Source organism: Balaenoptera borealis (genome assembly GCF_965194805.1).
Source record: "Balaenoptera borealis genome assembly, chromosome: 2".
NCBI lineage: Eukaryota > Metazoa > Chordata > Mammalia > Artiodactyla > Balaenopteridae > Balaenoptera > Balaenoptera borealis.
Genome location: NC_138867.1, coordinates 165,817,769 through 165,828,550, shown reverse-complemented (window position 1 = coordinate 165,828,550; position 10,782 = coordinate 165,817,769).

The following is a 10,782-nucleotide window of genomic DNA, read 5'->3' as shown; positions in this document are numbered from 1 at the left end:
CTCCCCCTTGACCTTGGTGCCGTCAAAGCCACGCGCTCCCGCCCCTTCTGCCGCCTCCCCCGGAGGCGAGAAGCGAGGAGGGGGCGGAGTTCGTCGAGTGACTGTTGCCAGTGGTGCTCCGCCGGGATGTGGCGGGAGAAACGGTGGGACCACGGTGTTCCCCAATCTTAGGTCGCCTGGCACCACGTTGACGACTGGCATCAAATTTTTACTTTTGATTACTTAAACTCTTTCATTTAATTCATTTATTTTTGCTAAAATCTATTTTTAAGAGAAATGTACCACTTCCTTGAAATCATGAAGTTTTGGGGGAAGGGAAGAGTAGTTCTCTTTTTCTAATATACAAAACCCCTTAATATTTATCTACTTGACCACCAAGCTTGAAAGGCCTGCGTAATCCCATGATTCCTTTTAATCATATGCGTGACGAGCCCCAAATGAACCAGGATTAAAACCTCTGAAGCCTGGGGATTACCAAACAACAGCAGAACATAAGTAGCTGACGTCTCCCGATGGAATCCTGCTGCCAGGCCCGGTGTGATAGGCTGGGCATTCTATTTTCTCATCTGGTCTCCTAAAAATCCTATGGAAGGTGGTACCATAACCAATTTATAAAGGAGAAAACAAGCCCAGAGCCCTGGCCCAAGGCTCACTCCCTAAGTCAGCCAGCCAGTGGAGTTGCCATGAGAATGTAAAATGTCACAATTTCACATTTGTAAAAAATAATTTTTTAAAAATCTGAAGATTTAGCCACACAACGCTGCATTTCCCCCAAGGTATCAACCCCCTAGAGCTGGGGCACCCACCCCAAGATGAGCAAATGCCTCTGGTTCATCCCAAGGCTCACCTGACCATTTCACGTTCAGGCTAGATTCCATAAACTGGAATTCACGTATCTCCATAAAACCTTGGTCATGTCACTGAAATCTGGTGGTAAGGCTTGCAGGGAAGTTCCTGACAAACTCTCCACCCCACCTCCACCCCAGCCCTTGCCCACCCACAGAAATAAGGACCAGGGTTTTGGTCACAGGCAATGATGAGCACAGCTGCCCAAGCCATGAAGAAAATTCAGGCAATCAAGGTCAGGTGTAGCCACAGGACATAACTAATGAGGGCATACATTCACTTAATCTCCTGCTCTTGTCCACATGGATTCCTTTAGCACAATTTGGGAAATGCTTTCAATGACATGTCAAGTCTGAGGATAACAACATTTGGATGGTGCTTCACAGTTTGCAAAATACTTTCACCAACATTGCTTTCTTGGAGCTTCAAAATACCTTCGTATGCAGTTATCCATAGTTTATACACAAAAACACTGAAATCACACAGCTGAAATCGTGGCCACAAAGCCAGCACTTCCAACTCCACATTGTCTCCAGGGCTCCTGACTACTCCTGACTAGGACAAGGGGGCTCTGAGCTTCTGAGTTCCGTGGTCTAAATTAGATCTCATATGAGATTAAATGATTTTGAGCCTCAAATAAAGCACTGGCCTAGAACATACTTTATGAACTGTAAAGAACTACAGACAAATGGGGGTCAGTCAGCACAGAATGCTTTTATACTGCATGCAAGGGTGCTTCTGACAGAGGCAGGGCACCACGCTGTTTGGAAGCAGCAGGAATTTCCTTTGACACAAGGGACTCTTGTTATTTGGTCCTAGTTGCAGACATGAGTTGAGGGCATCTTCTATGACAATGAGGTTCTCAAATCAGCAAGGAGCCCAGTTAGCCCCCAAAGTCCCTTAAGAGGCCCTTAAAGTAAAGTCCCATGGCTTTGGGGATTCAGGCTGTCAGACAATATATGTGTAAGAATGTGTACAATCACCAATCTAGAATACAGAGGATAGACACAAAATGCATTTTGAAAGTTTTTTAAATTACATAACTTTTTCTTTTTTTTCTTATTTTGGCTGAGCCTGCAAGGTGGAAATTGCAGGAGTTAACTGCAAATTTGTTGTGACTGTTGTAGCTGACTCCCATAGGGGGCCACTTCCCACACCACAGCTCCACGGGCTCCAGCTAGAGGAAACTTTCTAAAACACAAGTCGGATTTTGTCACACTCTGCGTGAAAACCGTGGCTGGCTTCCCAATACTCTGAGGATGAAGTCTTAACCCTGAATACAGGTGAGAGGGACAGATGGGGCTCACAGAAATCCATGCCCCCCTCCCTTCAACCTCTCTTCATCTTGAATGGAAGAGTCACTTCCAGGCCTGAGCGGTTGAGACTGGGCGCTTCCCCCAGACCTCTCTTCCCCTGGAGACCATGTGTTCTGCATGGCAGAGCTACATTATAAAGAAGAGCTGTTCAGCCCGCATCAGACTTGATGTGAGCAAGAAATGAACCTGTACTGGGTCAAGCCACTGAGATTTGGGGGTTTATCTCTAATTGCAGCCTAGCCAAGCCTGACTGTTCCACATGGCTCAAGCCACCCCAGTCACATCTCAGGCCCAGCTCTCCACTCTTGCTGTGCTGATTTCTTTTATTTCCTGGAACTCACCTGCACCCTTCTGTCTTTCCACCTGCTGTTCCCTCTACCTGGAATATTCTTCCCCAAATCTTACCTGCCTACTCTACATATCTGTTTTGGGTTGAATTGTATCCCCTAAAAGATCTGTTCAATTCCCAACCCGTGGTACCCGTGCATGTGACCTTATTTGGGACGAGGATCTTTGCAGATGTAATCAAGTTAAGATGAGATCAGACTGAAGTAGGTGGACCCTTAATCCAATATGACTGGTGCCTTATAAAAAGAGAAGGCACAAAGACAGACACAAGGAAAACAGCATGTGACAACAGAGGCAGAGACTGGAGTGACAAGTCTACAAACCAAGTGCCTTGGTCAGTTCAGGCTGCTATAACAAAATACTATGGTCCAGGTGCCTTAAAAAACAAACTTATTTCTCACAGTTCTAGAGGCTGGGAAGTCCAAGATCAAGATGTCTGATGAGGACCCACTGCCTAGTTTGCAGATGGCTATCTTCTTATTGTATCTTCACATGGCAGAGAGCAGAGAGAGAAGCAAGCTCTCTCATGTCTCTTCTTAAAAGGGCACTAATTACATCATGAGGGCCCCACTCATCTAAACCTAACTGCCTCATCTAAATGATGACCTCATCTAAACCTCATCATGACCTCATCTAAACCTAACTGCCTCCCAAAGGCCCCACTTCCAACTACCATCACACTGCAGATGAGGGTTTCAACATATATGAATTTGGAGGGACACAAACATTCAGTCCATAGCACAAAGGAATACCAAGGATTACCAGCAACACCAGAAGCTAGGAGAGAGGCATGGAGCAGATTCCCCGCTAGAGCCTTCAGAGGGAGTGTGGCTCTGCCAACACCTTGATTTTGGTCTTCTAGCCTCCAGAACTGTAAAATAATAAATTTCTTTTTTTTTAATCTCTGCTTTGTCAGACAATTCTTTATTTAGGTGTCTTGCTAGTACAAGTTCCTGTTACCTGGGTTTGATATATAACCTCAAATTCTTATACTGCAATTTTTTGGGTATGACCAAATGTAACTTCTAAAAAACAAACTAGTACTGCTGAGTTTATTTATTCACTTACTGTCTCACAGTTTTTATCCTTACCCCTGTTATCAAGTAAACAGAGACAATACATTTTTATTGTTGTTACACCCTGCAGCTGGTGGTGCTTTGTTATGGCAGCCCTAGCTGACTAATCCAACACCCATCAGACTTCAGCTTCCTCCAGAAAGTGTTCTGTCAGGCCCCAAGGAAGGGACCCTCTCAGAGCACAGATCACACAATATTGACACTGACCAAGAGCTCAATGAGATCCTGCACCAGGTCTGTCTCCTTTGCCCTGACACCTCCAGTGGGCACTCCAATACCTGCAGACTGAATAAAAGATCTCTTAACCAAGGTGACAAACTGGTTCCTAGTGGGCTGAATCTGACTTTCAGATGTGCTTGCTTGCCTATACAGTGCCTTGAACATCGTAAAAAATTATTTGCCAACATTTACAAAGCATGATATTTCTACAAAACATTACATTTCCAGGTACCTTTGAAAATTTTTTAGATGAAGTCACACTGGGCCACAGTCCCACATGTCCACACTCAGTGGGAGCTGAGGCACACTGCCCCCCAGCAGTCCCCTGCAGCAGGTGGGGCAGGTGCTGTCCAGCTCACTCCAGCCCCCACGAGGTCCTAATGTCTTGTTCCTGGGCCCTCTAAACTCATCATCATCAACTGAAAGCATTAGGGATGCCAGTCCCTAACTAGGCCTCCATGAAACTCAGCTTCTTCATCTTGAAAACAGGGATGACAACACCTGCCTCTCAGCACTCCTGCAGGGATCAGAGACTGTCTGCCAAGAGTTTAGCACAGTGCCGGGCGGGTAGTAGATATAAATGCCAGCTGCTAGGACTGCTAACAACAGTAACAATAGAAGATCTCAGGGAAGACTCCTTCACCTGATGAGCTCCCCATCGTGTCTCAAATTGAATCCTCAAAACAGAAGTGGAAGATCTGGAGAAGCTCTACTAGCCAACGCCCCGCCCACACCCACTAAGGTCACATTCTTGCGACAGCCACCCATGCCTAGTTTGAGTCTCAGAGGCAGCCTCTGCCCAGCAGAGGCCAATCAGAATTGCCTAGGACACCCTTCTGGAATCAGACCTTAATGGAATATGTGGTTCACATACAGACCTAAACCTCCCAATCCCCTCGGAGCTCGCAGGGCTGCATTCAGTGGACACGGCATACAGAGGGGCCCAGCCTGGCTTCACATTACAATCTCCTGCGTAGTTTTTAAAACTTCAGATTCCCAGGTCCCTGTGGCTGGATTCTCACTTTTATACGGCATTCCGGGCACGGGGCATTGGGATAGGGACAGATTCAGGATGCACTGCTGCTGACCAGGTCGGGGACGAGCCTACGAAACTAGGAAAGGCCCATCTCCCTGCTGAAAGGCAGCAGCACCTCCTCATCAGAGCAGCCCTGGAGGGGCTGTGTGTGTGGTTTATCACTGCCACTAAGTCAGGGTGGGCCTGGGAGAGTCTCCCTTTGAGCCTCAGTTTCTGATTACACGACAGTTCATATATTCACTCATTTACTAACAGCTTGGGCTTTGCCTGCCATCAACACGACCCTCAGGACAGACCTGTTTTTTGAACTCTAAACCCACACGAGTCACTATCCCTCAACATCTCTCCTGAACTGTCCCCAAGGCACCTCAATCTCAGCATGTCTAAAAGAGAACACATTACATTCCCCTGAGCCCAGAGCCTCTGCCGGTGTTCTTGGCCACAGAGAATGCCTCTACCACCCTACCTGTGCAGGCCAGGAACCTGACTGGGTCAGCCTTGACACCCCTCTCCTCACTCCTCCCCTATCCAATCCATCACCTAGGCCTGAACGTGCCTTTATTACTGTCACCTGCACTCAGGTTTGCACTACAGGAATATCAGTCAGGGAAGGCTACACTGTGTACCAAATATATCTAAAAGCCACGGAAGATTGTTTCTTACAGATAACAGTCCTGGGTGGTGTTCAGGCTAGAGAAGCGGCTCTCCTCCATGGGGTCATTTAGGGACCCAGGCCCCTTCCATCTTATGGCTCCACCAGCCCCTCAGGCCTTGTCATCGCACGCAGCTGGCAGAAGGAAACATAGAGGGAGGAGCTGGTGTGAGTCTTGATGGCCCAGGCCTGGAAGTGGCACATGTCACTCTCACTCACTTTCCATTGGCTGGAACTCTGGTGGCCTTGCCTTACTGCAGTGGACGCTGAGAAGCGAGCTGAGCTGCTTGCACAGGGAAGGCAAGGACAGACTGGGTGCCCAGTTTTCACAATAGGCTTCAACAACTGCATGTTAATGACAGCGAAGGGAGACTCTAGAGGATAGCTTTCCTTTGGTCAACCTGCCTTTCAGGGACCGTCACCAAGTGCCACCACTATCAGAGGCCACCCCTGCCCCTGCCCCTGCCCCAGGAGTGGAGTCTACTTTTCCACGTGGTGAGATGAACGCTGTATCAGGGAAGCACAGGAGGACAGGGACACATGGGAGAGACACGAAGTAAGCTGGGGAAGTGGGCAGGAAGGACAAGGCTTCCCAGAGGAGCAGACGCTTGGGCTGTGCCATGGAGACTGAATGGGGGTTCTCCAGGCAGGGATGGGGGAGAAGTGGGTGCGGGCAGAGGAGACCGACTGAGCAAAGGCTCAGCGTTTGAGAAAGCACAGACTGTTTGGAGAACTGCAAGTAGCCCCACATGACAGAGAGGAGCTGAGATTGTGTCGCTGGGCAGGGGCTTTACATGCCACGACAAAGGGTTCCGTTCATCCACAGGAAACAGGAAGTCAGTGAGTACTGCAATGGCAATGGTCCATGAAAGGAGGGGGTGATGAGAGACATTAAGGAACGTGTGTGGTTACAACCCTGACTCCAGGCATAGGGGCGGGATGGGCAGTAAGGCTGGAAAGTTGGACCAGAACCACCAGGTGGAGGGCCTTGAATGCCAGGCCTGACAAGGAAGGCAGAGGGAAGCACTGTCTGCCTCTCGCAAGGAGAAAACCAGCCCCTCACAGGTGACGGCCTCCTCGCTTCCTGCCTATGCCTGCCTCTAGCAGCACAGTTTATTTTGTCCATTTCTTCTAGTACTTTAGTCCCTAAAGGCTAGAAAAGGATCAAGAGGTGATCCATTTCAAAGATGAAGTCCAAACCCCGCATTACCAGGGAAGAAAACCAAAGGTCAGAGAAGGGAGAGTGCCTTAGTCTGTTCGAGCTGCTATAACAAATTACTATAGACTACATGGCTTATAAATAACAGAAATTTATTTCTCACGGCTCTGGAGGCTGGGAAGTACGAGATGAAGGCATCAGCAGACTGGGTGTCTGGAGAAACCCACTTCCTGGTTCACAGATGGCTGTCTTCTCCCTCTTACTTCTTCTCACCTGGCAAAAGGGGTAAGGGAGCTCTGTGGGGCCTCTTTTATGAGGGCACTAATCCTATTCAAGAGGGTTCTACCCTCATGACCTAATCACCTCCCAAAGGCCCCACCTCTTAATACCATCACCTTGTGGCGGGGGTAGGATTTCAACATACGAATTTGCAGGGGGAGCACAAACATTCAGTCTATGGCAAGGAGTAACATGTCCAGTGGCACCAGGCCTAGAAGCCAGGCCTCCATGTGCCGTGTCCTCTCAGCACCTCTAGCGCTCCCCCAAGCCCCGGGCACTTGGGAAACAAGAGACAACAGGCATGCTGAGGGTTTCATCCTGCCACCTCAAGTGCTGAGTATGAGAGACCACAGATATGAACACAGAAACTCCGCCTTTCTCCTACGAGCCAAGAAACAGGAATCCACAGGCAGGTACCATCTCCTTAGCACCTCCCACCCCTTTCTCCTTCCAGAGGGCAAGGCAAAGCCAGCTCCTGGGCATGAACACCAAGTGCAAGGAGCCAAGGCTCTGACAGTCACGTTTGTTCCCAGCACAAGGCCAGAGTAGGCAGGACTCCCAAGGCTGGGCAGAGGGGGCCCACATAGCTGAGGAGAGAGGAATGATCTCTAGCCACGAGCCCTCTCCTGCTGTGAAAAGCAAAGATTTTGGGGGTTGAATGCTGCATCTTAACATTCTGTCTCCACATTCTGCCAGTGAACTAGCCAAACCACTTTTCCAAGTAGGCTCAGTATGGAATATAAGTTCATACTGTCTCCTGATCCAGGGGGGTTGAGAGCTGGAAGCTCCTCAGGGCAGGGTCCTCATCCCACACTCACCTGGCTGACTGCTCGGGAACCTCTTGCTTCTCACCAGCTGCCTTGCCCCCCAGCTTCTCACAGCTGCCCCCCCAAACAGCTCAACCCCACTATTCCCTGAAGCCCCCTCACCACCTCCAACCTAATCCTGCAGAAGCCTCCTTGGTCTTCATATCCACCTCACCCTGCCCTTCCACCTCTCCTTAATGAAATCCAATGTCCCCAACGTGGCCCCACACTCCACTCCCGAATGCCAGGCTGCACTTCCTCTCACCTCCCTCAACACAAGTGGAGGGGCCATCTCACCCCATGTCCCCAGTCTCACTCCTTGAGCAGAACTGTACAACAGAAATATGATGCAAGCCACAAATGCAAACACATGGATAATTTAACATTTTCTAATAGCCACGTTAAAAGACTATTAGATAATTAGTAAAATGGCAAAAAGAAACAGGTGAAATTAATGTTAATAATATTTAATTTAGACCAATCTATCCAAAATATTATAATTTCAACATGTAACCAACATTAAAAATCATTGAGATATTTTGCTTGTTTTTTTAGATTGCCTTAAATCCAGTGTGTATTTTACACTTACAGTGCATCTCAGTCCAGACTACATACTTTTCGAGTGTTCAGTAGCCACATGGAGCCAGTGGCCACTATACTGCGCAGCACAGATCTAGACCAGGGGTTGGCAAACCATGGCCCACAGCCCAGATACGGCTGACCTACTGTCTGATTTTGTATATCTCCTGAACAAAGAGTGACTTTTTGGGGGGAGTGGGGGGCACCACACCGCGAGTCTTGAGGAATCTTAGTCCCCTGCAGTGGAAGCTCCGAGTCCTAACCCCTGGACCACCAGAGAATTCCCAAGAGTGATTTTTTAATATTTTTAATGATTGAAAAAAATCAAAAGAATAGTATTTCATGACAAATTCTATGAAACCCAGAAGTTAGTGTCCATAAGTAACGTTTTAAATTCTGTCAATAAAGATGTATGGAAATATGTTTCATCTCTTCTTGTATTTTTACTTATCTCCTAATACCCTCTAAATTTTGCCTCTTGGCCCACGTAGCGAGAAATATTTACTATCTGATCCTGTACAGGGAAAGTTTGCCCACCTCTATTCTAGACCATTCACCTGCCCCCTAGACTCCAATACAGGAGCTCCAGATTTGGCTTTGGAATCAAAAGGCCAGCTCAAATCCCAGCTCCCCTGTGTCCCAATTCTGGGGTTTAGAACAAGTCACTTCCCCTTTTTGAGCCTCATTTTTCTTCATTTGAAAGTCGGGTCAGCACTCAAGTGGGTGTAAAGAGGGTGAAAACCCAGCGCCAACCATAGAGCTGGTCACTCATTCACTCGTTTCCAGTCCTCCAGTCTCATTCCGGTTTCCAGTCTTCACATCTCCGGCTGCAACATCTGTCCACCGAGTCCCCCTCACCTCACTCAGTACCTCGTCCAGGTGACGCCTGCACCAGTCGTCTTCTCCCAGCATCCTCAGCAATCTCTACCTCCACTGGCAGGAGCCCCATATCGGTGACTTCTGAATCACTTTGGCAGCACAAACCTCCTTCTGCCTGGAATAGCCTCCCTTCTTCCTCACCAAATTCTGTCTCCTCCAAGATGACACCCCCGAATGGTCAGCAGTGCCCTTTGGCTCACAGCTCTGCCCCTCCGCGGGCCTGACAGTAGCACTTCCGGCACGCCCGAGAGGTGATCTGGGCATGCGCACAGCTCTGGTCCCTTCAGGTGAGGACCTGTTATGGGCCCAGCCCCAGTAGTCCTTTGCACATGCAAGGGCTCAACAAATACGTCAGATTGGCCTAGTGAGGCTTGGGCCAGCTTTCCAGGACCATGTCCTTCCTTACCCCTCGAGCTCCATCAATTCTCAAATCTCATCAATTCTGACATCCGACGTCTTAATCCTGACGTCTCCCTGTTTCAGCGGTGCCTCCTCCCAGGGACACCCCTACCCATCTGGCCCAGTCCTAACGGCTCTGCTTTTCCAGAACCAACTCCATTCATGCTCTCTCACCAGCCAAGGTCGGTCTGGTCACCGGCTTGTGTTAGGCTAGTCTAGTCTCTAGCCCAGGGCCCACCTATTTTCCCTTGTCACATCCTGCCAGTAAATCTTTTCCTCCTGGGGAAGTGTTTCTTCTAAAATTGACCCTCCCTTTGGCTGTTAGGTCAGAACTACTTCCAGCAATGAAGAACGATGTCCTGGAATTGAACATGTTGCCAACAAGTATTCTTGTCCCCAATTAATGTTCCTGCATTTTGCCAAAAAGGTGAGAACTAGCCTCCCACTGGTGGTGCTTTGAGCCCTGACCCATGGTGGGATCAGCTTCCTCATGCCAGTCACCAGATTTTCCTTCTACACTCTAGCCACTTCTCAGTTTCTTTTTTTCCCCCATATTTTCTGTGGAGCTATAACTGGCATATCATAAAACCTACCCACTTACAGTGTACAATTCAATGGTTTTAGCATATTCACAGAGTTGGTCACCATAATCTCAGTTTGGAACACTTTCATCATGTAAAATGAAACTCCTAACCTGGCCATTCCTATCCCAACCCTCCCTCCAGCTCCCACAACCACTAACCTGCTTTTGTCTCTATAGATTTGCCTGGACATTTTATATAAATGGAATCATATAAAATGTGGCTTTTTGTGTCTGGCCTCTTTCACTTAGCATAATCTTTTCAATGTTCATCCATATTATAGTGTGTATCAGTACCTCATTTCTCTTTATTGCCAAATAATTTTCCACTTCTTTTGCTGGTTCCCTGTCAGAGGCTGAATCTCAAATCGTTGAAGCACCCCAAGGCTCAGTCCTCCTCCCCTCTTCGTCTCTATCTACTCAGTTCCTGGGTGATCTCATCCAGTCTCTTGACACAAAATACCGCCTATATGCAATGACTCACAAATCTATCTCTCTGTCCGGCCCATTCCCATGAGCTCCAGACACACAGGTCCCACAACGTCTTCCACATCTCCCTCCACTTGGCCATCTCAGGCATCAGGCTTGACACAACCAATACAAGAGAA